The sequence below is a fragment of the Pelodiscus sinensis genome, chromosome 10, assembly GCF_052426305.1.
Source record: "Pelodiscus sinensis isolate ZL-2025 chromosome 10, ASM5242630v1, whole genome shotgun sequence".
In the NCBI taxonomy this organism is placed as follows: Eukaryota; Metazoa; Chordata; order Testudines; family Trionychidae; genus Pelodiscus; species Pelodiscus sinensis.
Genome location: NC_143061.1, coordinates 38,085,706 through 38,113,392, shown reverse-complemented (window position 1 = coordinate 38,113,392; position 27,687 = coordinate 38,085,706).

Sequence of the window (27,687 nt, the reverse complement as noted above, 5' to 3'; positions counted from 1 at the left end):
TCTGCAACAAATTTACGAAGGATTATAACATTACTTATCTTAGCAGACCTAAAAAGATTCCATTCTTAAACAAGGTCTAAATACAGGCCAACAATAAGGACAATAAAATCTTTCTATAACAATTAAAAGAATAAAATGGTAACATTATGTATAAGATTAAATTATTCTATGAAAAAGAAAGGAATTTTAAAATAGCCCTGCATGTTTCAAAATGCTTATAAGAGACCTTATTCTTGTAATAAAAGGTGCTGATGAAGGTAGGTCTTGTGATTAACACTCAGAATTCAGAGTAAAAACTGAGTTTTGTTCTGGTCTTTGACCCATATGTCCTGTGTAACCTTAGGCCAAGTAACTTGCCCTCTTGTTACTCAATTTGCACACCCATAGTATAGGGATAATACGACTTCCCAACTTGTAGGGCTTACTTTACTAATGTCTGCAATATTCTTTCAGACCTCACACAGAAAGAGCTAGAGAAGAATAAACATTTGCAATCCTTAAGGGAAATCTCATGAACAGAGGAAATGCCATATCAATTCAGCCACCTACCTTGCTTTCCTCTCTTTAATAATGACTGGTATAAGAAGTTCAGGAGGTGACCTAAAACTTCACGGACAATTATGCTATAACTGTCTGATGGAGGAATATTTTGTTTTAATCAAAACGGTAAGTGGATTTTTTGACTTTTTGTCAACAAAATGAAAATCCTCAAACAATAATTTTTTTTTGCTTAAAAATTACCAAAATCCAAAATTTTTCAATTGCAAACCAAAATATTTTCAACTAGAAACTGTTCAAAACCAAAATATTTTTAACTTGCCAAAAACCACAAAATCTTTCATTTTCAGCTAAAATATACTGTTGAGAGTTTTTTTTTTAAAAAAATTCTAATTAAAAATATAAAGATTTAGAAGAAAATAGACACTTGCCACACAAAATATAATTTAGTCAAAATCCCAGTTTCTTTTGTGGAAAGATGTTATAAAGGCTCTTTTATTTGTATTTGTAGGCATTTTCTTTTTGGGACTAAAATGTCCAGTGCCTCCCATATATAAATTAGCTGGCACCTCTGATAGGGCAGTGGGGGCCAGAAAGACAAAAGTTTGTATGAATACGGGAGACTAAAATCTCTCCTATCCACAGTGGTAATGTCTCAACAGAGTGGCCTTGTCTTGAAATTTTCCAGGAGCCAAATCCTCACCACAGCTATTAGTTTAGATCAGGTCAAGATAGGCCTTTAAAATTTTGAATGAGTTGTATCCTATCTCCTCCCCTGTGTAAGTCTGAGAAACAACAAACAACCTATGAGACAGATTAGAGATCTGTACTGGCTGGTTCTCGAAATCTTTCAAGGAGGCTAACAATACTGCACTGAAAACACTGCAAAACTGTAATATCTATGACATATTAAATAAAGTGATAAACTTGCCAACAGAGATCAGCTTCTGTCTGTGATGTTGTGAGAGTTATTTGATGATGGCTCACTTCAAACTGCAGAAAAAATTGCTCACTATCATTATAGACGGGGACTGAATATGCCTAAGGTTGACTGTTTTCATCAAAATGTTAAGAGATTTTTTTTACTTTTTGTCAAAATATACCATTCTCTACAGGGTTTCGGCTAGACCAAGTGCTTCCTCTGCACATATCTTTATGACTATAGCTGACTTTATTAACAATGAAAGGATCTTTCTAAAAACTTTAACATCAATTTTTCTGTCAGAAAAAGAATGGAATCCACTTGTCTTCACTCGTGTTTAATACAAAGAAAGGAGACTGTGGGCCAAATCTTCCAAAGGACTAGTACTTGCATGGTAGCACTGGTAAACTGCAATCTTCTATGCCAGGGCAATGAAATCTTTTGCAAAAAATCGTATGAGCACACTGTCCTATCAATGAAGTCACTGTTGCTGGCAGTCACTTTGAGGACAGAGAGAATAATTTAGTCTCTATGTACTACAGCTCAGGCACCAGGGCCGGCGCACAACGTTTTGGCACCTGAGGCGGGGAGCTCAAATGACAGCCCCTCTCTAGAGCAGAGAGAATACATATACACCAGCAGCAGACACAATTTTCTATACTCTGGGTCCTAGTGGAGCTCCCCTCCATCCTCCCCCACAGTCTGGCACCTGAGGCTACAGCCTCAGTTCACCTCATGGTAAGGCCAGTCCTGTGAGGCACTCTCATCAGAGATGTTTCAGAGTACTGAAGGGTAAATGCAGTACTTGAGGGAATAATAGAAAGGAAAATCTGCCCCTGTGGAGCAAGGAGTTTATCCATGGGAGTTTATAAATGGGAGCCAAACCCTACACCTCACTCTGACATCAGTTTTCCCACATTTCCCCACCAACATATATGCTTAAACCTATTTTATTGCTAATAATTTATTATTAGGGAAGCATTTGTGAGTAAGTTGACTGTTACTCTGTGCTTTATGTGGTGTATATTGGAACAATTAATAGCACAGAGGAAACAACACATTTTTTTCTATCAATATCACACCCCTGAGTGTGGTATCAAAGGACTTAATGCTGTCTCTTGAAACACCATGACTTTAAAGGACAGACGACTAAGAAAATCCTAGCTAGCAAGATACGTGGCAGGCATTCTGGAGCTCTTAGAAAAAAAATTTAAACCAAATCCTTCTTGTGATGCAATCTCATACGCATATCCTGCAACCCATTCTGCATAAGCCACCCCTTTATATCCATGCAGAGTCATTAGGAGCACTCTGCACAGGTATAAGAGTCTTTGTGCTGATCACATCACAGCAGCGGGGCCTAAATTGTGTCTAGGGCTGAACTTAAACAAGTTAAAAGTAACAGCAAGTACCAGATTCCCTCTTTTCTGAGTTTTATTCATCAGACAAATAGCTGAAGAGGTTTGATAGCTCACTAACATAGTGGGTGTACTTAGTCATAGGACCCTAGCAGCATGTTAAGAGATCTGATAAGGGAGAATACAATGTTGTCTAGACATAATAAAACTGTTGTAGCAATGTGGTTTAATATATTTATAAGCCAAAAAGGTTGTCTGATATTATTACCCACTAGTAAAGCAAATGAAAAAGTTACTCTGCAGCCAGAAGCAGCTAACATTTTATATTAAATTATTAAGCAACAGCTCAGGGATAGAATTGTAACAGACAGAGCCATTCAAGCAAATTAATCATAGACTCATAGACTTTAAGGTCAGAAGGGACCATTATGATCATCTAGTCTGACTCCCTGCACAGTGCAGGCCACAAAATCTCACCCACCCCACCTAGAATAATCCTCTCACCTATATCTCAGATATTGAAGACTTCAAATACTTTGAAGACCCCAAGATGCAGAGAATCCTCCAGCTGTGATCTGTACCCCATGCTACAGAGGAAGGCGAAAAACCTCCGGGGCCTCTGCCAATCTACCATGGAGGAAAATTCCTTCCCGATCCCAAATATGGCGATCAGCTAAACCCTGAGCATGAGGGCAAGACTCATCAGCCAGACACCCAGAAAGTTCTCTATAGTAACTCCTATCATCCCTCCATTGACCTATTTCCCACTGATAATGAATGGTCAATTAGTTACCAAGATCATGTTATCTCATCAAACCAGCCCCTTCATAAACCCATCTAGTTTAATCTTGAAACCAGATAGATCTTTTGCCCCCACTACTTCCCTTGGAAGGCCGTTCCAGAACCTCACTCCTCTAATGGTTAGAAACCTTCGTCTAATCTCAAGTCTAAACTTCCTACTAGCCAGCTTATATCCATTTGTTCTTGTGCCCACATGGGTATTAAACTTAAATAATTCCTCTCCCTCCCTGGTATTTATCCCTCTAATATATTTAAAAAGTGCAATCATGTCCCCCCTCAGCCTTCTTTTGGTTAAAGTAAACAAGCCAAGCTCCTTGAGTCTCCTTTCATAAGACAGGTTTTCCATTCCTTGGATCATCCTAGTGGCCCTTCTTTGTACCTGTTCCAGTTTGAATTCATCCTTCTTAAACATGGGAGACCAGAACTGCACATAGTATTCCAAACGGGGTCTCACCAATGCCTTGTATCATGGCACTAACACCTCTTTATCCCTACTGGAAATACCTCGCCTAATACATCCCAAGATCGTATTAGCCTTTTTCACGGCCATGTCACAATGGCGGCTCATAGTCATTCTATAATCAACCAGGACTCTGAGGTCCTTCTCCTCCTCTGTTACTTCCAACTGATGTGTCCCCAGCTTATAACTAAAATTCTTGTTATTAATCCCTAAATGCATAACGTTACACTTCTCACTATTAAATTTCATCCTATTGCTATCACTCCAATTTACAAGATCATCCAGATCTTCCTGTATGATATCCCGATCCTTTTCTGAATTAGCAATAGCTCCCAATTTTGTGTCATCCGCAAATTTTATTAGGACACTTCCACTTTTGGTGCCAAGATCAGCAATAAAAAGATTAAATAAAATTGGCCCCAAAACAGATCCCTGAGGAACTCCGCTAGTAACCTTCCTCCAACCAGATAGTTCAGCTTTCAATATGACCCGCTGTAGTCTCCCCTTTAACCAGTTGCTTATCCACCTCTCAACTTTCATATTAATCCCTATTTTTTCCAATTTAACCAATAATTCCCCATGTGGTACTGTATCAAATGCCTTACTAAAGTCAAGGTAAATTAGATCCACTGCATTTCCTTTATCTAAAAAATCTGTTACTTTCTCAAAAAAGGAGATCAGGTTGGTTTGGCACGATCTACCTTTTGTAAAACCATGTTGTAATTTGTCCCAATTGCCATTAGCCTCAATGTTTCTAACTACTTTCTCCTTCAAATTTTTTTCCTTCAAGATCTTGGATACTACAGATGTCAAACTAACTGGCCTATAGTTACCCGGGTCGCTTTTTTTCCCTTTCTTAAAAATCGGAACTATATTAGCAATTCTCCAGTCAAATGGTACAACCCCTGAGTTTAGAGATTTATTAAAAAAATTTGCTAATGGACTTGCAAGTTCATGTGCCAGTTCCTTTAATATTCTTGGATGAAGATTATCTGGGCCCCCCGATTTACTCCCATTAAGCTGTTCAAGTTTGGCTTTTACCTCGGATATGGTAATATCTACCTCCTTATCCTCAGTCCCATTTGTTAACTTACCATTATCCCTAAGCTCTTCATTAGCCTCATTAAAGACTGAAGCAAAATATTTGTTCAAAAGTGGGCCATTCCTAGATCATCCTTAACCTCCACTCCATCCTTAGTAATTAGCAGTCCTACTTCTTCTTTTTTTGTTTTTTTCCTATTTATATGGCTATAAAACCTTTTACTATTGGTTTTAATTCCCTTTGCAAGGTCCAACTCTACCTGACTTTTAGCCTTTCTCACTTTATCCCTACATGCTCTAACCTCAATAAGGTAGCTTTCTTTACTGATCCCTCCCATTTTCCACTCCTTATATGCTTTCTGTTTTTTCTTAATCACCTCTCTGAGATGCTTGCTCATCCAGCTTGGTCTAACACACCTGCCTATAATTTTTTTCCCTTTTCTAGGGATACAGGCTTCTGATAGCTTCTGCAACTTTAACTTAAAATAATTCCAGGCCTCCTCCACTTTAAGATCCATAATTTCTTTAGTCCAATCAACTTCCCTAACTAATTTTCTTAATTTACTAAAGTTAGCCCTTTTGAAATCAAAAACCCTAGTCTCAGATTTATTTTTGTTTATCCTTCCATTTAATTTAAACTGAATTAGCTCATGATCACTCGAGCCAAGGTTGTCTCCTACAACCATTTCATCTGTGAGGTCCTCTCTACTCACCAAAACCAAATCTAAAATAGCATCCCCCCTTGTTGGTTCAGCAACTACTTGATGAAGGAATTCATCAGCTATCACATCTAGGAAAATCTGAGCCCTATTATTATTACTAGCACTTGTTCTCCAGTCTATATCTGGAAAGTTGAAATCTCCCATGATTACACAGTTTCCACGAGTATTTACTTAATTAAAAACATTAAAGAGGTCTCTATCCATATCCAAATTGGATCCTGGTGGTCTATAAAACACCCCAAGCACTATCCCAGGGGAGGATCTTCCCCAATGTGATTTTTGCCCAGACAGACTCTGTCTTCTCCATTCCTTCACTTTTTAATTCTTTGCAATCTACCTCATCTTTGATATACAATGCGACTCCACCACCTTTACCCTTATTTCTGTCTTTCCTAAACAGCACATACCCTTCAATACCTGTACTCCAGTCATGCCTAGTATTCCACCATGTTTCTGTTATTCCTATAATATCTGGTTTCACTTCCTGGACCAATAGCTCTAGTTCCTCCTTTTTGTTACCTAAGCTCCTCGCATTGGTGTACAAACATCTTAATTTTTGCTGTTTGGCCTCATTCACATTCTTTACCCAATTTGGCACAGACATTATACCTCCAATATGACCTATTAGACTAGTATCCACCACACCCTTCCTCATGTCCATTCTCCTACCCCCAGCTATATCCTTTCTTACTTCGTTTTCCTCCCTCTCAGTGTTAAAATCTGGCATAGAGATTACCTGGGCATCTCCCAACCGTCTCCCCCAAATTCCTAGTTTAAAGCTCTCTTAATAAGTTGAGCCAGCCTCTATCCTAGAAGTCTATTTTCCTCCCTACTTAGGTGAAGTCCATCTCTACAGAACAGTCCTCTGTCCATAAATGCCTCCCAGTGACCATACATCCCAAAACCCTCCTTATAGCACCACTGCCTAAGCCATCTATTGATCATCATAATCCTGTCACATCTTAGTTACCCTTCTCTAGGAACAGGCAGAGTCCCACTAAAGATCACCTGAGCTTCAATTTCCTTGAGCATCCTCCCCAGCCTAGCATAGTCTCCCTTAATTCGTTCCAGCGAGAATCTAGCCGTATCATTTGTTCCTACATGAAAGATGATCAATGGATTCCTTCCTGCTCCCTTAATAATTCTCTTCAACCTCAGTTCCACATCTCTTATCTTAGCACCTGGCAGACAGCACACCCTTCTATTCTCTGGATCAGCTATGGTTACAGGCCTATCTATTCTTCTCAATAAGATAATCATTTATACCAGTAACTGTGTCCTCACATGCCATATAAAATTGACATTTTTTTTCAACTCAAATTCCAAAACAAAAGTAAATCTGTAAGAATTGACAGGATCATATGATTCAACATGTATGAAAATCTGGAATGTAAACATCAATTACAACCTCGGGAACAGCAAATCTTCCTTTAACAAAGGTACTCAGGCTAAGGGTTTTATGTGCACGTACACTAATAAAACAAGCAGGTCATAATTAAGGCTTTGTGCTATACTACTAGGAGACTAATGTACAGTGCACAGCGTGTTTCGCCGTCAGTTGCAAACAGAAGGAAATTCCTTGTGATAATGCAGAGCCTGGCACAGTCCCTAAGAATATGTAGGGTGGAGATCTGCATACAGTTAAGAAACATCCCTTATCTTGTTATTTCTTTGCTCTTTAAGGTTTGTTTTGGGGAGGTTGTCACACTGTAAGCTACTAAATAGTGTCACACATGGTACAGATTATATGTAAACATATACTATATGTCCTCTTTCCATGTGTGTATCACTCACTATCCATATGGAAACAGGAGAACAGCCATTTCAAGACATCATCCCACTTCCATCCAACCCAGTCCCTGGGATCTCTACAGAGGGCATTTATAGGATTGCTGGTCCTGGTGTGAACAGGAAGCAGGCTGGGGGAACATGCCCCTCAAAACAAAAGTCTCAGAACAGAACTACTGAAAAATTAGATAGACTGAGAGATTAGAGTTAATGTAAAGTGAGGCTATAGGACTGGGCACCTAGCCAGTGGTACATCCCTTAACATCTTCACAGAGCACTGAGTTTTACGAATCAAATTTCCTGCCAGAGGAAACAAATGGAAAACCCACAACTTCCCCACAATCCATTCTCAAGGGCTTTGGTGTAGGAAGGGGTATTTATACTTTTTCATGTTACAGTGAAAATACAGATATTGTTTATATTACTTCAGTATCCGTAATAGTTTTTCTATATGCAAGAAAAAGAAAAACATCTAGGCTAAGTCTACACTACGAGTTTTCTCTGCAAAAAATATGCTAATGAGAGACTAATTTCCATGAGTCGTGATCTCATTTGCATATTTTCCGCAGATCCGTTTTTGCGCTGGGGTTTTCGCACAAATAAATGGTTAATTTTGAAATAAAGAGCTATTCCAAAGAATCCCTTAATCCTCATGGAACAAGATTTACAGGGACATTGGAATAGCGTGCCCGTTATTTTGAAAACTATTTTGAAATAATGGTGTATTGTCAAGACTTGGAAAATGCTATTTTGGGATACCAGAAGTATCCCAAAATTGCACCAGTACCCTCCAGAGAATCTCTTCCTTGTCCTGCACAACCTGCTTCATGAAAACATTCATTTCATTACATGAAAACTTTATACTAATGGTTCCATTCTTAAAGCAAAGAAAGTTTTGAAGAATTCTTTTAGAGATGGGCTAAGAGCAGAACATTTTGCTTAAAAGCCCTGTCTTCCACCTTGGAGCTCTGATGGAATTCCAGTGTGATTCCCCAGTGTTATAGTTTTGTAAGAGCAAAACCGGATGGACAAGGTTTTTAAAGCAAAACCATGGTCACCTCTATCCTAGCAATGTTGTCTTCATGCTAAAATAAGGGAATCTGATTGTATCCGCTTGAGTATTCACTAATCTCTGTCTGGGCTTTGGAGTCTGGTAGGAATTTCTGCCCTACATACCTAGTATTACCCAATTGGTCAATTGCATAATAGAACAGCATGGAAGAATAGATGAGCTGAGATACCAGGACAGGTAGGAAACTGATGTAGTTATAAAAATAAATCATTGGAGCTTAAAATGATTGAATTCAGGGACAGATTTCACGGCCAGTAACATCAGCAAATGCTGACAGGGCTCTCTGTGCAGTGTGTGGCCTAATTCTGCTCAGATATGCAATGGTAAAAGAAGGAAGATCAGTCTTCTAGTTATAGGCCTTGTGAGACTCTTAAACCCTTTTGTTCCAGATTGACTCTGCTTCTTTTCTGTCCCCTTTGCTCCCAGTGCTACAGAACCTCAGAAGCAAAGATATTGATCTGGCTGTAAATAGTATGCTAAGAATGTACTAGAAATGTTAAGAGATTTTCCTGTCCAGAGAGAACCTGAGATCTCAGCTAGTTTACTGCTTCCACATAGAGAACTGGTTCCTACTGTATTTTCACTCCATGCTGAATGCAACACACTCAGGGGAGGGAGACAGAAGTGGGTAGAAAGATATGGGGCAAGAATGGAGCCAGGTCAGAAAGAGGGAGGGCAGGAATGGGGTTTTGGGGAAGAGGTGGAGTGCAGAGGTGGGTGACCACCCCTACAACTTTTGAAAGTCAGTGCCTGTAGTTGAGGGTAACTCCCTCAATCAGAACAGGCAAACCACAGTTCTGCCATGCCCCATTCGTACAACCAAGGCAACAACTTCTCATCACCTCTGCACCCATCAACCAACTGACTTGCAATCAAACATCAGCCAAAAATAATCATTTGGGATGTCTATGCAAACAAAGTCTGTTCCTGACGCCTTTTTTTCCCAGCTCATCACTAGATGTCAGGGGAGTGCTCATGCAAATCCTACTCACACCTACATTTCCATAGATGACAGCCCACTTCTGTGTAGCACATCTTCTACGATTATGGGAACAACTGGGGGTATTGATGTGACATAATAATGCATAACCACTTTTTGTGCTAGGACACTAGCTACCAGGTAGTAGTCCCATGACCCATGGGCAGCACACATGGTGGTAGCTTGGGAAGAGAAGGAATCAAGCGATGGTGTTTCTCTTACTTACATCCAGCTGCTACATGGCATTGGAGGCAGATACAAACATATAAAATACTCTCTTAATATTACTTTTCCATATATGCAATTGCTGTAATTTTCATAGGGAAGTTAGGTTATTCAATCACAAATAGCCATGGAGATTGATCCAGCAGACCCTCTCTATTAAGATGTGGTCTATCTTATGAAAAAAACTCATCATCCCATGCTAGCTCTTTCCCTGCACCTCTAGCAGTAAATTGCTCTGACTGGCTTTTGTCCATGGCATGTTAGTCATGGAGGCATAGGGCCTCGTGCAATTACCATGACAGCTGTGGAAGGAATTACAGTAAGATCTGGCAAGTACTCATGAACACTTAGTAAAATATTTGGTTTTGCACATACACTAGCAAAGTGAAAACTCTGCAGTTTTGCACAGTTTAGAAATGGAGCTCCAGGAAATACACAAGGTAGTAAATATAAGGTGTTCTGAAGACTTCTGAAATATTAGTAGAAAGAAATATCTATAGGGGCTCCATTTTTGTATGGCACCAAAAAGTGTAACACAATTCTTTCAGCATTCAGTTGACACTAATGGAATCTGAAAGAAACAGGCAGCACAAACATTGCTCAACTTTAGTTCATTGTAGCATGTTTGTCTTGCAGTTGTAAATGGAATTAAACAAACAGATTTGTAAACAGCTAAAAAATAAAGCAAGGCCTTTTCCAAGGCGTTTCACTATTGTTAGTCTTTGTGTTCTGTGTTACTGTGGCCCCTGTGTCAACGTTTTCTCATGTTTCTAACTTTTCAGATTTAAAAATAAATGTATTCATTTAGGATGAGGCCTAGTTGCTGACATGGACTAGAGATCCCACATAAATTTTAAAGGACAGCACAGAGAGCCCCCCCCCCCCATTCAGTATAGCCATATGAGCATGTACATATGCCTCCCCTCCATGGGAAGGTCTTTGCAGCAATGCCATTTAAGCCTGTTCAGAAGGCCATGAATATGGAATGCAGACCTGATGGCTCCAACAACTTGTGCAGGTAGCATTGTGGAAAGTTGCTTATTCCATACTATGAGAATCAAGAGAGATAACTCTTGTAGGGACTTGGAAAATAGATGGTGGATTCTTTTCCACAGCCCCTCCTCACTCCATTCCACTTACACAGAGCCCAATTACTCTTGTTTTCATCCTCTTTTCCCACTCTCTTTCATTAACATTATGTGATTGTGTGACTCAAATAATATTAGATCTTTAGCTAATATAAATAGTATACAGAACTACACCGAGGAAGACCCAATCCCTAAACAGTGACAACTCAAAGCAATTATCATGGCATATAGCTCATGAGCAATTAATAGACTTCAATATATTCTCAGATAACACTTGTCACTGAGCACACTAAAATTAAAGTCTCTTTACATAAGTCACAAACAGGAAAAGGGAGTTAACTAGAACCAGTTGTTTGCTGGGGGGACACTTTATCCAGCCCTAGTATTAACATCAATACAGTAATAAACGTCAGAGAGCTGCTTTGTGCTCTTAACTTTTCTGCCTCAGTTTGCAGGTTGATCCTCCCTAGAAGGCATTCTTCCAGCATATTAACTACTTAAAATCTATAACTGTAGATGAGGAGGTTTGACCCAAGAACATTTTGATGCCAACTGACAGAGGGCATGTGGGTTATAGGATTCTCTGGCTCTGGTATTTTCATTTTAGTTCACCAGAGAGTGTCATATAAGGTTGTTGTGCTATGGATGTGTGGATAATATGTAAGGAGAAATGTATCTAAACTAGAAATTATGTACTTAAGGCTTTGTAGTTAAAGATAGGCTAGAAATAGCATACCTGGAGACAGACTCCTCCAGACACTTTTAAGCTAGCAGTTTATTACATCTCTGCTAAACGCCTGCATCAAGAACTTTATGATTGATGTATGTAATGTGCTTTCTTTAACAATTCTACTCTCAACTTTTTTCTTTCTTTTTATTAATAAACCTTTAGATTTTAGATTCTTAAGGATTGGCACAATGTGCTTTTTTGGGTAAGATCTGAGGTATATTGACCTGGGACTGTGGCTGGTCCTTTGGGACTGGGAGAACCTATTTGAATTTGGCGAGAATGGTTTTCATAACCTCTCATCTGTGTAAAGAGTGGTGCTGGTTGTGGCTAAGGGGATTGCTTATGTAACTTCTTGCTCACCAGACTGACAGCTGAAGTGTGCTTTGTGATTGGTGTGGTGTCTTACAGAGGAGGACACCCAGTCTTAAGCTGTAAGCAGCCCTGGTTCTAAGCAATTTGCCCTGATTTGACCTTCACAGCAGTGGCCCCAGACCACCTGTTATATTACACTGGCATGTGAATTGCTGATCCTTATTAAACTTATACTTACTTTCTCTACACACGTGCATGAAGCAGAGCTGCATTCTCAGGCATCACTAGCAATCTGTGGTGTCGCATTCCGCTGGGGACAGAGGATCTGGTAATTCTGTGAGCATCCAGTGGAGAAAGGTTGGATGCTGCATGAGAACATTCAGGCATGTGCCTATCACTATCCTGCATGGGAGACAATTAAACCTGTGTGGACTGAGAGGGGAGTGATTGAGGCTGAGGTTGTCTGGCAGCTGACACCGAAAAAGCACAGACATAAAAAACCATGGGTGGCGTATTGATCAGGGTGGCATATTGATCATTGCCTCTATGCAGCAGGAGACCAGACTACTTTTTGTTGACTAGGATCCTACCATATTGTACGAGTATTTTTTTAGTGTACTTTGCAAATCAAGCCACAGATAACCAACACTATCATCTTCCCTGGAAATACTATATTTCCTTCTCATGGAAGGCATCATACTTGAATAAAAGGGGCAGGGAAAAGAGTGGCAAAAACTTTGAAGAATAGTTTTCCTAACTTTACTTAGCCCAAGAATACACAATCATGCTTGGCAGTACATCTATGTGTTCTGGAGTTATGTGCTGCACATTCACTTTATACTGTACAAAAGAAAACTAAAACAATTACCATTCAGATCTTTTCAGACACTGCTTCTGGTAGTCTTATCAATGAGTTTGCATATATAGTAATCCCCTATCTGTTTAATTTGAGAAATTCTCACAATAAGAAATCCAACTACTCAATAGGCATTTGTATGCATGTAGGCAAAGGGGAAAGCTAGACTCTGCAAGTAAGATGAAGGATGGGTGACAGCACACATACGCCATGGAACTGCTTGACCTGTAACACATCCAGGATTTTTCCAATGAGCCCCTCGCCATTTTTTTCTTACCCCTTCTCTGGACTTTGGTTGTGACAGGGGAATTTTTGAACGAAAGGACTGAGGTCTCCATAACTTATTCAGGCAACCCAGAAAGATGTATAGAAAACTAACAGCTTTAACATTTTGGATTGAATAGTCTAATCCAGTGTGTTTTACCTGCCTTTGCCTTTTAATACTGCTTATTTCTCTTCTTAGTTAATAAATCATTAGATAGTTTACTAAGGATTGGTACAGCATTGGTTTTTTGGTGTAAGTTGTATGAGCATCCACTGATTTGGGTAAGTGACCAGTTCCCTGGGGCTGGGAGACCTAATGTATAGTGAGTTTTTATTTTAATAACCTTTCATCACACAAGTCCAGTTTCTTTGGATGGTAATATGGATTAGCAGGTCTATAAATATTAAACTGTTATAGCAATTCAGGAGGACATATTTGTTACTGGTTTGGTTAAATCTGACTATAAAATAAACCACAAGTGTGGGAGTGTCTGCCCTGTTTTTTAGTCTGATCTGAAGTTGGCTCTCTCACCTATGATCCACACGTGAAGACAGCAGAGTGGAATCACATGGCCATTTCCTAATAGCTGTGTTGCAGCAATGCTTCTAACAACAGTCAGAAAACCCATTTTTTCTACCTCTTTTGACAGATGCACTTCAGACTACCTCAGTTGGTTAAGTTTGTTTAGAGAAATACAATAGTGTATCAGCCACTTGTGTTTATGGTTTTCCTAAACCTCACAGGGACCATTTTGACTGAATGGTATGGGGGCACATGAGTAGATCAGAGCTGCTAGAAGAGTACTTAGTTCCAAACAGGCTCATTTGGGATATGATTCTGTTCAATATAAAGCCTGCTTCACAAAACTGGCTCAGAGAAGGAACTGTTCAATACATCAGCCTCTTTGTTGTCAAATGCCAACTTATTTGACGTGGGTCGAAAAGCCCATCCTTAGCCCAGGCACTAAGTTGCCACAGGGAAATTAATGCCAGGATTCCTATGAAAGGCTGACACTTTTGATGTATTAAGTGTAACTTTTAGGCTAGTGCATGTATCCAAAAGAGTGCTCACTTAGCTATGGCTATATATCAGTAGCAGTTTATAGAAAATGAATAAATAGTGTTTAAATTATGTCAGATAGTTGGGTAATCAATTATAGTTTCAGAGCAAAAGGAATCAAAGACACCTCAACCTACTTTATAAACTTGCATCCACAGCTTTATAGCCACAAACTCTGTCTTTCTGAAGGTAAAAATGAGTGTTCATGAAAAACATTATCCTATCATTTGGCCCTAATGAATACATTGAGTTGTGAGATTTACATTACAGAGGTAATAATTACCTCATTAAGCATGTCCATGAACTTTACTTTCAAGTTCCCATCTGTAAGTACACATGATCGTCACGAATCACCACTTATTGAACATTATAATCACAATGGATCTCTGATCAAGGAAAATGTAGGAGATGTAATGCTGGTGATACTCAATGCACACTGCAGTTGTTTACCTGCAGCCTACATTACATTTTCAAACCTGTATATCTTTAAATGTGAGCATAAATCCACATTTATGCATGTAAATAAAAGACCTCGGCACCTACAACTCCCATCACATTCATTGCGAGCCGAGCATGCTCAGCACCTCTGAAAATCAGACCATTTAATTAGCAGCTTAGATTTAGACATCCACTTTTCAAATTTTGGTTGTCGTTTTCTCCTCAGAGCGCATAAGCCCCAATTTTATTCCCACTGTACTCAATGGCAAATGGCCCAGAATGAATTAACCTATTAGGTCGAACAACTGATGACATATAGCTCAAAATAGTCCCTTTTTCATACCAAAAATTATTGCCAAAGAGGAAGCAGAGTCCAGTGTCATGCACACTTCTAGCATTCCTGGATATTTATTAGTTTCTTAAACCTCAACAGGTTTGATTCAAATTAGGAAAGCATCCAAAATGACATTAACACATATAGATGCATTACAGTGAAATGCACTCTGACATAATAATAGCCTTTTACAAATTCATCATTCCTTTATGTCATTTGGCACTAGATTTGTGTGGGATACTTTGTCTTGGACAGCAATATTTAAAAATAGAACAGAAATGGAGGGGTTTTGGGGAAAATAATAGAGCACTGTGGATAGAAACTCCAAATTGTAACCTCAACTTTGACTCTGTGCAAGAATATAAATTCCTTGTGGTACACAAATTGATCGATGACTTGGGATCCATGGGACTTTCCCCTGCAGATTTTTGAAACTGAATCCTCTCTATTTTATTCTGGCATGTATTTCATCCACCGCCAACTGTGGATTTTCAGCATGTAAAAAGTATTCTTGAACCCTGAGATAACACTACCAAAATGAGCATAATTATGAATTCTCACTACCGATGTTCCCTCCAATCTTTCCATCTAGGTGCAGATTTTTCCATCTATGTGCAGAATAAATTTTGCTATGTGCCCTGAGACATGTGTGAATGTGCACCACCAGTAGAAAAAAAAAAACCTTAGTTGTGGACTCTCTGTTAATCATCTGGCCAGCACTGGAATCTCTCCTGATCATCCACACAAGTGCACAGCTCACAGGGAACATTGCTCAGTACCCATCTCAAAAACAAAGGACAGCCGTTCTGCTAGAAGTCATAGGATGACACATTTATATATAAACCTTTTTCAGAACCAAAGAGCTGCTGTGACAGTGGTAACTTAATTTCCTAGCAGTCACATTCAAAGATATTTAAATACCATGACCACGCTCAACTTTTAAGCTTAAAAAGTCACTTTGCTGAAAAATAAATATTTAAAAATATGGGCCAGAAAAGTCCTTTTGAACAAGGAAGGGTCAAACGAAACTAAAAGTAACTATTGCATCTTTAAAGTTTTTCATCTAGGATGTTACATTTTGCAGCTGAGCTCTCTAACACTTCATCCTAGCTAATGTAGTGACATGATAAAGTGAGCACTTAAGAGCACAATGTTAACATTCTTTCACCCACGGAAGGGAAGATGGGGATGATTTCTCTGCTGTGAATGGAACTCACCACCTATCAGGAAACTGTTAAATCTTCTGTAGAAAAGTAAATATTTGTGGGAACCCCTTGTTTTAATCTTAACAGTCAGCTGGGAAATTACTCAGCTTATACCTGAAAGCTAATTTTAAAATAATTTTCACTTTAAATATTTAATTTGGGATCAATACAAACAGGGGAAATATTTATACTCACTCTGAAATAGCAATCTTATCGCTGCTGATTCCGAACTGCCCAACTACCTTGTTGACTAAGTCAACTCTTTGTGCCATTAGAAATGGGGGAGGGTGTTGTTGCTAATTAAAATCAATATTTCTCTTGTGGTAACATGTGGAGGCCCCCAATCAGAGCCTGTAGTCCCATATTGCCAGATGTTGTACACTCACTAACTGAAAAAATAAAGGTCCTTGTCCCAAAGAATTTACAACTTGGGTAAATAATGACCATAGAGACTGCCTAAACATTCAGTCTCCCTCCTCTTCAGCTAGGGTGGGAAAGGTCAATAAATATCAGGAACAATCCTTTCTCCCAAGAAAACAGGGAAGACCAGACCCTTTTCTATGGTAAAAACAAATAACAGAACAATCTATTTAAACACCTTTCAGATCGCCTTCATAAGTCATAACAGAGAAAAAAGGATGCAAATTCATTTTTATTAAAATTCTTTATAAATCAGTTTTGAAATTTAGTACAAAACATTGTTTTGAGTTTCAGTAAACTAGGTACAGAATTCACAGCCATCTTCCTTCACATTAACATTAATTAACATTTACTTAGCATTAATTTTTAAGATCTTTTAGACATGAGTCTCTGAAAAGGGACTGGATAAGCACACTGCTTTCAACAGTGGGAAAAGCACTTTTTCCCCCCTCAGCCTGCTCTGTATAAACAAACGTGTGTATATTTGGATTCATGATAAGTAAGGCAGAATTTTTTGGCAAGAACTACAAAAATAAACACTTTCTACAGGTATCCAAACCTCAGAATAATTCAGTTTAAAGTCTGACATTCCAGATGATGACAGGAACAAGGATGCAGACAAGAAGTTAAAGCTTGGTACTGAGTATGAGCTCCAGTAACCATGCTGTGTGGTCTAACCAACCAAACACCCCTTTGTTATAAACAGTATGGTGCAGTGCATGTATAGTTGCTAGGACAGGGTATGGAAGGAGATGTGAACACAGTCCATTACATTGTTCAATGCAAAATTTATAGACAGTGGATATACCACTTTCCTGTCTGTACAATCTGGATTTCTATATACACAGCTTCCGCAACAACGCACAGACTAACATTATTCGCAAACGACAACAAGCGACACACAATCTTAGCCGCACTGAACATCATGCCATCCAGAGTCTCAAAAACAACCTGGACATTATAATCAAACCAGCTGACAAAGGGGGTGCTGTGGTCATTATGAATAAGGCCGACTATAACCAGGAGGCAACCAGACAACTCTCGAATACCACATTTTACAAACCTCTTCCCTCTGATCCCACCTTGGAATACCAAAAGAAACTACACTGTCTCCTTAAAAGCCTCCCCACAGCTGCTCGGGAACAAATCCACACAGAAACACCTTCTGACCCCCGACCAGGATTGTTCTATCTACTTCCCAAGATCCATAAACCTGGGCACCCCGGACGTCCCATCATCTCTGGTATTGGCACGCTCACTACTGGTCTATCCAGCTATGTAGACTCTCTTCTCAAACCCTTCGCAACCAATACCCCCAGCTATCTCCGAGACACTACTGATTTCCTAAGGAAACTACAAAACATCGATAACCTCCCCAATAACACCATCCTTGCCACCATGGATGTAGAAGCTCTATATACCAACATCTCACATGAAGACGGATTACAAGCAATTAGAAACACTATCCCAGAGGACACTACTGCCAACCTGATAGCAGACCTATGTAACTTTGTTCTCACCCACAATTATTTCCAGTTTGAGAACAACTTATACCTCCAGATCAGTGACACAGCCATGGGTACACGCATGGCCCCACAGTATGCTAACATCTTTATGGCTGACCTAGAACAACGTTTCCTCAACTCCCGTCCCCTTACACCCCTTCTCTACCTACGGTACATCGATGACATCTTTATGATCTGGACGCATGTCCAAGAAACACTGGAGATATTCCACAGAGATTTCAACAACCTACACCCCACCATCAACCTCAGCCTGGACCATTCTACACGAGAAATCCACTTCCTGGACACCACAGTACAAATCAACAATGGAAAATTAGACACCACTCTCTACAGAAAACCCACTGACTCATACAGTTACCTACATGCTTCCAGCTCCCATCCAAAACACACCACACGATCCATCGTCTATAGCCAAGCCCTTCGATACAACCGCATTTGCTCTAATCCCACTGACAGAGACCAGAAGCTTCAGGATCTCTACCAAGCATTTATAAACCTCAACTACCCACCCGGAGAAATAAAAAAGCAAATTGAAAGAGCCAGACGAATACCTAGAAACCATCTACTTCAAGACAGACCCAAGAAAACCAACAATAGAACACCACTTGTCATCACCTACAACCCCCAACTTAAACCTGTCCAACACATTATCAATAAACTACAGCCTATACTGGAACAGGATACCATACTCCAAGAGGCTCTGGGAGACAGACCCATAGTCTCCTATAGACAACCACCTAACCTCAAGATGATTATTACCAACAACCACAGGACATACCACACTAATACCAACCCTGGTACCTTCCCTTGCAACAAACCCCATTGCCAGCTTTGTCCACATATTCATTCTGCTGATACCATTATTGGACCTAACCAAGTGAGTTATAAGATCAAGAACACGTATTCCTGCGCATCCAGAAATATAATCTATGCTACCATGTGCCGAAAGTGTCCGTCTGCTATGTACATTGGACAAACATCTCAGACACTTCGCCAAAGGATTAATGCCCACAAAACAGATATCAGACAAGATCACAAAGAAAAAACAGTTTCTTGCCATTTTAACCAGAAAGGACACTCTCTCAATGACTTAACCACCTGCATTCTGCTACAAAGACCTTTTACATCTGCACTTGAAAGGGAATCCTCTGAACTGTCATTCATGTTAAAATTCGACACTCTCCAAAGAGGATTGAACAAACACTTGAACTATCTTACACATTATCAAGATAGCTTTCCCAATTATCACCTCTAATACCATTAACTCACAAACATCCCACTCTCCCCACCTCTACTATCGTCAATTCACAGACACTTACCTTCCTTCCTCCCCCGCCCTGCATCCCCCTCCTGTTCTGAAATGTGATTTGTCCTTTTCATATGTGTTCATTTTTTTAAATTGTATCCTTTGGTATATATGGTTGTGACTATTTTCTTCCACTATTTGATCTGAGGAAGTGGGTCTGGCCCACGAAAGCTCATCATCTAATAAACCATCTTGTTAGTCTTTAAAGTGCTACATTGTCCTGCATTTTGCTGTCTGTGCTAGTTTTCTCCCATTGCCTAGGCTTCCTACACTAGGGTACGTCTACACAGCAGGGCTAACGTCAAATTAAGCTGCTCAATTTCAGCTACGTCAATTGCGCAGCTTAAGTCAAAATAGCTTAACTCAACTTTTGGCGCTGACTACACAGCAGGAAGTCGAAGGAAGAGCTCTCTTCCTTCAACTTCCCTTACTCCTTGTGAAACGAGGGTTACCAGGAGTTGGAGTAAGAAGTCCTCCAGCTTGACATAATTTTGGAATAAAGGTCAGCTATTGTGTAAACGTACCTGTAGGGACCAATCCACCCTTCATTGAAGTCAAAGAAAAATTCCCATTGATTCCCATTGACTTAAGTGGAGCTGCATTTGATCCACACTCCACAGGAGAGGACCAATTCAGAGCTGGAGACTAGGGCACACAGAAAGGTACAGAGACCTTGGGAGTTTCTTTACAAACTTTATTTCTAGCTGTATGGTACTTGGTAATTCAGGATATTTTTAAATATAAATGAGCCTATTAGACACATTCTTCCAACATTTTCCATTTATTATAAATTATGAATTATGCTGGTATGTGTAATATATCTGCAAAGGTGTGTGTGTGTGTGTGTGTGTGCGCGCGCGCACATGTGCACGTGTGTAATGTGTTTATGTTGGATAGATACCACACATACATGGAGTTCAGAAAAGAAAAATTAAATTTATGTTAACATAAATTCAGATATAAAGATTAACATGATGAAAACAGGCCATGCAGATTGGTGGGTGAAATTCTGTCTCCTTACCCAATCCATTTTGTTTACAGTAGGCATTGCAGAAGTGGATGATTTCAGCTGCCACATACAGCATGCTCAGTTAGCTAGCTTTGGAGTTAATAACAGTGCCTCAGTCATAATTCTGAATTTCCTGGATTTTGTTAATTTAAATCAGACCTTAGCATTATTAGAGCATTTAACTCCCTTCGTTCATGGTTACTTTTATAAGAACTTCACAAGAGCAGTCCACATGCTTATGGGAAATGTTTGCTCACTAACTATCCATACAGCTGCTTCAAAATTGTTATGGTTTATTACTTCAATGTAAACAGTTTTAGACATGTATTGTCTACTAGCTAGATTCTAAGTGATACTACACAAAGCTACTATGGTTCCAGTGTATCCCCATTCAGTTTTCCAAGTGCATCTCCATGTACCATAGACAATGTGATTGTTAAAGTTTGTATGAATAATAGTTATTGTATAGTTTCAGTGTTAAGTACTAGACTAAAGCCATCCATTTTCTATGACTGTTTGAAAAGACAAATGCTTGGTAATTGTTTGAAAAGAAAAAGGCGTATGACAAAGAGGCAAAACAGAGGCCCCAGTTCTTCATCACCCATTGACATCGATGTATTCAGAGTGCTACTTCATTGCTACTAGTCTAAAGACTACAGATTACTCACATGAGCAAGGCTTGCAGGACATGACACTAAGTACTAAGTTGAGTACTAAGATGACTAAGAAGTGCCAAACAAGCATTGGCACCGTGCCGTGTTTTACACACCAAGAGCATGATTTGGCCACTGTTAGCTACGCTTTCAGTGAGAGTACTCATGCAGTGAAGTGCTACACATCGTAAGAGTGGAAGAATTAGGCTCCCTGAGTACCATTAAATTGACATTGACAACTGAAATTCTAACGGGACACCTTCTGAAATAACCACAAGCTGTTGTTAGCAGTTTGAACAATGCTTCTGGCAAAGCAACAGCTGAATTGGTGGGGAAAAGGGAGAGTGTCGCTGACAAACACAGGGACCTGTTATAACCATGGCATAGTCTATCCTTTTCATAAAAGGAAACTCAGTGCAAAGTAAATCTCACTTGAAAGCAAATGGTTTGTTTCTGTTTTCACCCTGGTGAGAATCACGATTAACCCTCCTGAAATCAATGGTACTGCACCAACCTAAAAGTGATATGAGAAGAGAAACAAACAGAAGTACTTTAAGCAATTACTGTAGGATGTAAATATAGGAGAAAGAATTAATGTAAATGATAAAATATATAAGCAAATGCCGCATGCGTGTTCATGAGTAATCCAATTGTGGGTGGAAAACTGACATCCATGATTACCACATCACCTCAGCACCATTACTGTGAAATTCACTCCCTTTCCAAACTCTACATCAAACCTGACTCTGGCCTCATCTCCCCTTACCAGAAGATCAACCCTGCGGAGAGTTAGTAAGTTCCTGCTAAATCAACTGCTAATGGTGCCTCCAGTACTCTACCAGGTGCCTCGTCGACTCCAGTACTCTACCAGGTCACAAGGAGTAAGGGACGTTGAGGGGAGAATTTCTCCCATCGATCTCAACCAGTGGGGACACTGCAGAAATTTGACCTAAGGCACGTTGAATCCAGCTACACTAAACTAGCTGGAGTTTTATATCTTAGGTTGATATAGGCATGTCGGATTACTCATGAACACGCATGTAACATTAGCTTATATATTTTAACAATTACATTCATTTCTCCCCTAGTGTAGACCTGGCCTAAAGGAGGGGAAAGAATCCATTCCCCTGGGCAGTGCACAGTGCATGGAGTAACCCTGCTGCCTCTCTAGAATAGTTACTCCAGCCCATGAGATTTAATAGGTGGTTGATCTCACTGCACATGAGTTCATGGCATAGGAGTCCATTCCACGGCTGCTCCAGAGCTGGAGCATACAGAGGAAAAAACAGTAGTTGCCAGCACCAACCGTAAGACACAGCGATCAGTTCCTCCTCTTCCTTCCCATGCAAGGCAGATCAGCTGTTCAGCAGCATGCAGGAGGCACTGAGGGGGAGGAGGAGGGAGCAGGGGAGGGAAAAAGTGGGGTGAGTGCTTAAGGAAAGAGATGGAGAAGGGGTGGGCCCTGGGTCGAAGCAGGGGTCGAGCATCCCCCAGAAACAAAGGAAGTCAGCACCTATGTCTCATAGTCCATTGTAGTCTCCCCTCAAACTTACCCACACCTACCACAGCCTTTTTCCACTTCAACCCAGACAGAGCTGGGATGGAATTTAGCTGCACCACGTGTGAGGAGTTAGAGTCTGCCTGTTCCACATCTGCCCTTGCTATGCACAGGCTCCCGTTGTGTTGGGAGCCTCCTGGATAAATTTTACCAGAAAGAGCAAATGTTTTCCAAAGGAGATAACAACAACACGAATGACACCTTTGGGACAGCCAGATAATTGCAAAACCCTGGACTAAGAAGCATTCAAGCCCTAGCTCACAAATCTTGCTCCACTTTCTGTACAACTCGTCAGAGATAACCGAAACAAAGTTCAAACAGAAACAAAGTTCTTGTTGTGAGACTGAAAATAAAGAAAATTCCATATGAAGCAGTGCCTGGCTAGGAATCGAGAGACCAAGAAAAACAAATAGAATAGGTAGCCTGGAAACTAGAGAACCTCTAGGGAGCAGTTGAGATGGAATGTTGTCCGACAAGGCTGCAGAAAGCTCAAAAGCTGTAAACAGATACGAAAATCTTGGGAAACAATTTAACTGAATTCTGGACAGCCATAAACAATGTGAAGTAATGGGAACCTCCCAAGGTTATCTAGTGAGGAATGGCAAACAGCAACAAAACATTACTATGGCAACAGACTGCAGAGGTCTGAGATGAAAGCCCCCAAGCAAAGCCAGGTGTTAATTACACGGAAGATTGAAAAGGGAAGCATCTTTATTCAAGTTGAATTCTTGCACACAGAGTGCTGGGAATATTGTGCAGGTCCTTCTAGGGGAACGCAAGCTGCTCCTGTCTTGTACTGCATGGCGCAAGCTGTCAACAACCCCACTCTGCTGCTGCAGATCTGCCAACAAAAGAGACCTGGGCTAGCTGAGGAGCAGAAACAGGCCAGACACAAAGGGCACTGAATTAGTTCCTATCCCAAGAAGGTAGTGCCAGAGGGGCTCCTAAGGAACTGAGGTAAAAATTTAGAAGGAGCCTCTCCCTAGGCAGAATTCCTGAGGGATACTGCCTGGATTATCAATTCCCCCCTCTCCCCTTCTTATCTGCAGATGCTTCATAAGCATAGTGGGGTTGCAAGTCACGTCCTCCAGCAGTCAAGAAAGCGAGTCTCATCCACACAATGTGAATACTTCTCCAAGCAGTAGGGGGTAACGATTTTATTAGTGCGCAAAGAGGTGCCTATTTTCCCCACAAATACATCCTGTACATATGGCCTAGTCAATCATTCACCCTCTTCCCTTCCTGTCATGCCACAGCAAGGTTCCCTGTCCCTCCTCCAGTGGTAGGGTAGAATAAGACCTTTACGACTGAGGGGTAATATGAGTTAATATTTAGACATAAGGTGCCTGATCATTCTGCTTGGTTCTGAGGAAGAAGGGGACCCCGTGAACATGGACATCCCCAAGCTCATAAGGAACAGCTAGGGTAAGTTTCCCCCTCAAGAACCATTCTGAATTCCCTTCTCTTCATGGAAGGATAGCCATACAATCTAGCACCCTTGTGAGGAAGGGACAGGGGGACAAGGAACTCCCTTAGGGTATGTCTACACTAGCCACCCTAGTTCGAACCAGGGTGGCTAATGTAGTCATTCGAACTTGCAAATGAAGCCTGGGATTTAAATATCCCGGGCTTTATTTGCATGATCCCGGATGCCACCATTTTTAAATGCCCCGTAGTTCGAACTACCTGCCCGCGGCTACACGCAGCATGGGCTAGGTAGTTCGAATTAAAGCTCCTAATTCGAACTACCTAGCCCATGCCGCGTGTAGCCGCGGGCGGGTAGTTCGAACTACGGGGCATTTAAAAATAGCGGCACCTGGGAACATGCAAATAAAGCCCGGGATATTTAAATCCCAGGCTTCATTTGCAAGTTCGAATGACTACATTAGCCACCCTAGTTCGAACTAGGGTGGCAGTGTAGACATACCCTTACACTCCCCAGCAATGCAGAAAAATTAAAGTCCAGAGTTAAAGTCATGATCTGTTTGCATACAATTAATGAGCAGAAAAGATGCAAAAGTTTACAAGAAAATTATTCATTAGAAATTATTTGCCCAGCTCTACTCACGATAATTAATTACAAAATTAACAAGCATGAGACAATAGACTGATTAGTATATAATGTGCTTGCCCCCTGAATGACAATTAATTAAGGAGACAACTGTGATAACAAGTATCTAGGTTGTACAGTGGATTTAGATCTTGTCTTTTAATTGTAAGATATTGTATCCTCAGCAGCTCATCCAATCAGCATCTGGAACCAAACTCTACACTGAAAAAGATGCAGAAAAAAAGTATCTCAACCAAAAAAGTGAGGATACAAATCTCTAGCTAGAAGTGTACACTGGGTTGAGAAATAATTGCGTGTCCTCCCACCTCAGCATTGTAACCAAAGCAGAGACAAGACTATAGGCTGAGCTTTCAATACATCTGCTTTTGATTATTAGTATATATGAATGATGGAGAAAATTAAGACCAGGAATCTAAGAATAGTATTTCACATTGCAATCCTCTCTGGAGCAAAACAGAAAGGAAATGTAGTAACAATCACAAAGATATTTGAATAGAATTAGATATGAGACTACTGACTCAATTAAAATAAAACTAACTTGAACCGTTGCCCAGATTTCAACAAAACCCAAGTATTGAAACTCATTCTGAGTATAGTCAAAAGAAACCCACACCTTGGTATTATTTGGCTCAGCAACATGCGACAGGTTACCATAGAAGTTTGTCCAGCAGGAAGTATCAGAAGCCTAACAAGAAAACTTGAGCCAAGATTTTTAAAAGCCATCCATGGATTGAAGCGCCTCAACTTTAGACACCTGAAGCAAGCTTGATTAATTGAAAAAAACTAAGTACCCATCCATGAAAATGTATCCTCTTAAAGATTTCTCAAGTTGGACAACCAAAACCAATGACAGCACCCGGATTCATTACTTCCGTTTGAAAATCTCAGCCCATTGATTTTTGTAGCTTTCTAGTCCTTTTCTGCAACCTTGAGAAGTTTGAATAGTTCAGATACACATAGAATGGGTGAGGAGTTTATATCTGAACTGAAATGCAAAAGTTTAAGATTCATTTATTGGTGATTAAATCCAGTATTGTGTTTTTTGGAATCCTGACTATATTTGAAATTTTAGCTCCAAATTCTCCATTATCAAAAAAAGTGAAGGGTTTCACAAACATTTCCGGATTGTCCTATCACCATACCACAATTTCACAAGTGTCAAAAGATAATCTGAAAGCAAGTGATCTTGTTGATGGATCTGCTGCACGGCAAATCTTGATAACACTTTCTCTCGAGACTATGCTACTTCAGATGCATTTTGGATCCAGCTTCATCCAAATATTCTATATCACTTCTAGTACTCAAATTTGGTCTTATGATCTCTGCACTTTGTAAAGTTGAAATGTCTCATGCAAATTTAGTGAAAAGCTCCGACAGAAACAAATCAAAGAAACAGAGCAACTGTAAAGGAGAAGTAGAGCCCTGCATATCCATGGATATCTGCTTTATTGCTGTGGATACCTGCATCCATAGATGCAGAGGTGGTTGTAATGTTTAACTTCTTTGTGGATCGTGAATCAAAACCATACCCAAACTTCTGTATCCACACAGAATTGGAATGGTGAGATGAGGAGCTATTGCAGACACAGATATATATATATATATATATATATATATATATATATATATATATATATATTAGGTGAAGTGCAGATTGGGGCTTGGATACAAGTTAATTATAGCAGAAGCTGTCCCAAATTTCTGAATCTGCAAAGGGCTCTAATGATAAGGGATCTAAATCCATTTACAGAAAACAAAAAAGAAGAGGGAAAATTGATTTTCAAATTTGGCCCTTTCAAATTTGGGACCTAACTCACAGTAAGAAGTTTTCAGCAACTGAATAGTGCTATTCAGCTCCGCAGTTGTATATTTGCCTCTGGATCCTTAAAAGGCAAGGAGATCATATCAATTTGCTATGTAGTAGCAGTAAAAGCCTACTACAAATTTTCCCTCTAATTTTTTCCATCCACATGCAAAATAAATTTTGTTATGTGCACTGATAAATGTGCAGATGTGCACCCTCAGTAGAAACACATGCTGCTTGCTGTGGCCAGCTGTGGGTGCTCTGTTAAATGCTGCCCAGCTGATTGAATCTCTCCTGAGTGGCCATTTACAGTGAACACAGGTTACTACATCTTTTACCACCATGTAACAGAAGATTAGACCCTTTGTTATTAGACCCTTTGTTATTTTTTAGCAATTGTGCATGAAAAATGCAGACTGAGAGGAACAACAAAACTAAATCAAATGTAAGGAAAGTGAATAAAAATGTCTTAAAATAACTAACATTGGAAATGATCAAAAGGCTACTTTGTAAATTAGAGATCTCCAAAATCATACCACTGTTTAAAGGCAGGGGCATTTAAAAGTGTGTGTTTTTCTTTGTTGGAAGCACTTGCCCTTTCAACTTCAATCATCATTAAGAAATGAGTCATCTAAACACTGAGTGATAGACATGACACTAACGACCTGTTGTACTACAATTTTACAGCTACATTTTTCTTTTACATTCCTTTGACATGAAGAGACTTGTGATAAATGCCTATGGAGACCGAAAATCGCACTATATCAATAATATTCTGATAATGATTATGATCTTTCCTTGACAAATACATAAATCGTGATATCTGGGCATTTCTATGATAACTTTGACAGTCTGATTGTCTAGTAAGAAAACCATCATCAGAAGGAACACCAGGGATATCAGTAACATATGGGCTTTCTTATTTGTAGAAAAAAAAAATAATGATCAATGTGAAGACTGTAAAGCCTACTAGGAGATGATAGAATATTTTAAATGGGTTTTACACATATAATTGATATAAATTAGCTCTGGTCTTTAAAGTAAATATAAGGCAGCTGTGATATTTACACTTTGTACTGTCTTTATAAAAAAATTTTCAAGCTACCTATTAGTCCATGTCAGTTCAAGTAAAAATTGGACTTATCCAGTCAGCTTTGTCCACTTGAATCTAGCCACAAACCTGAACT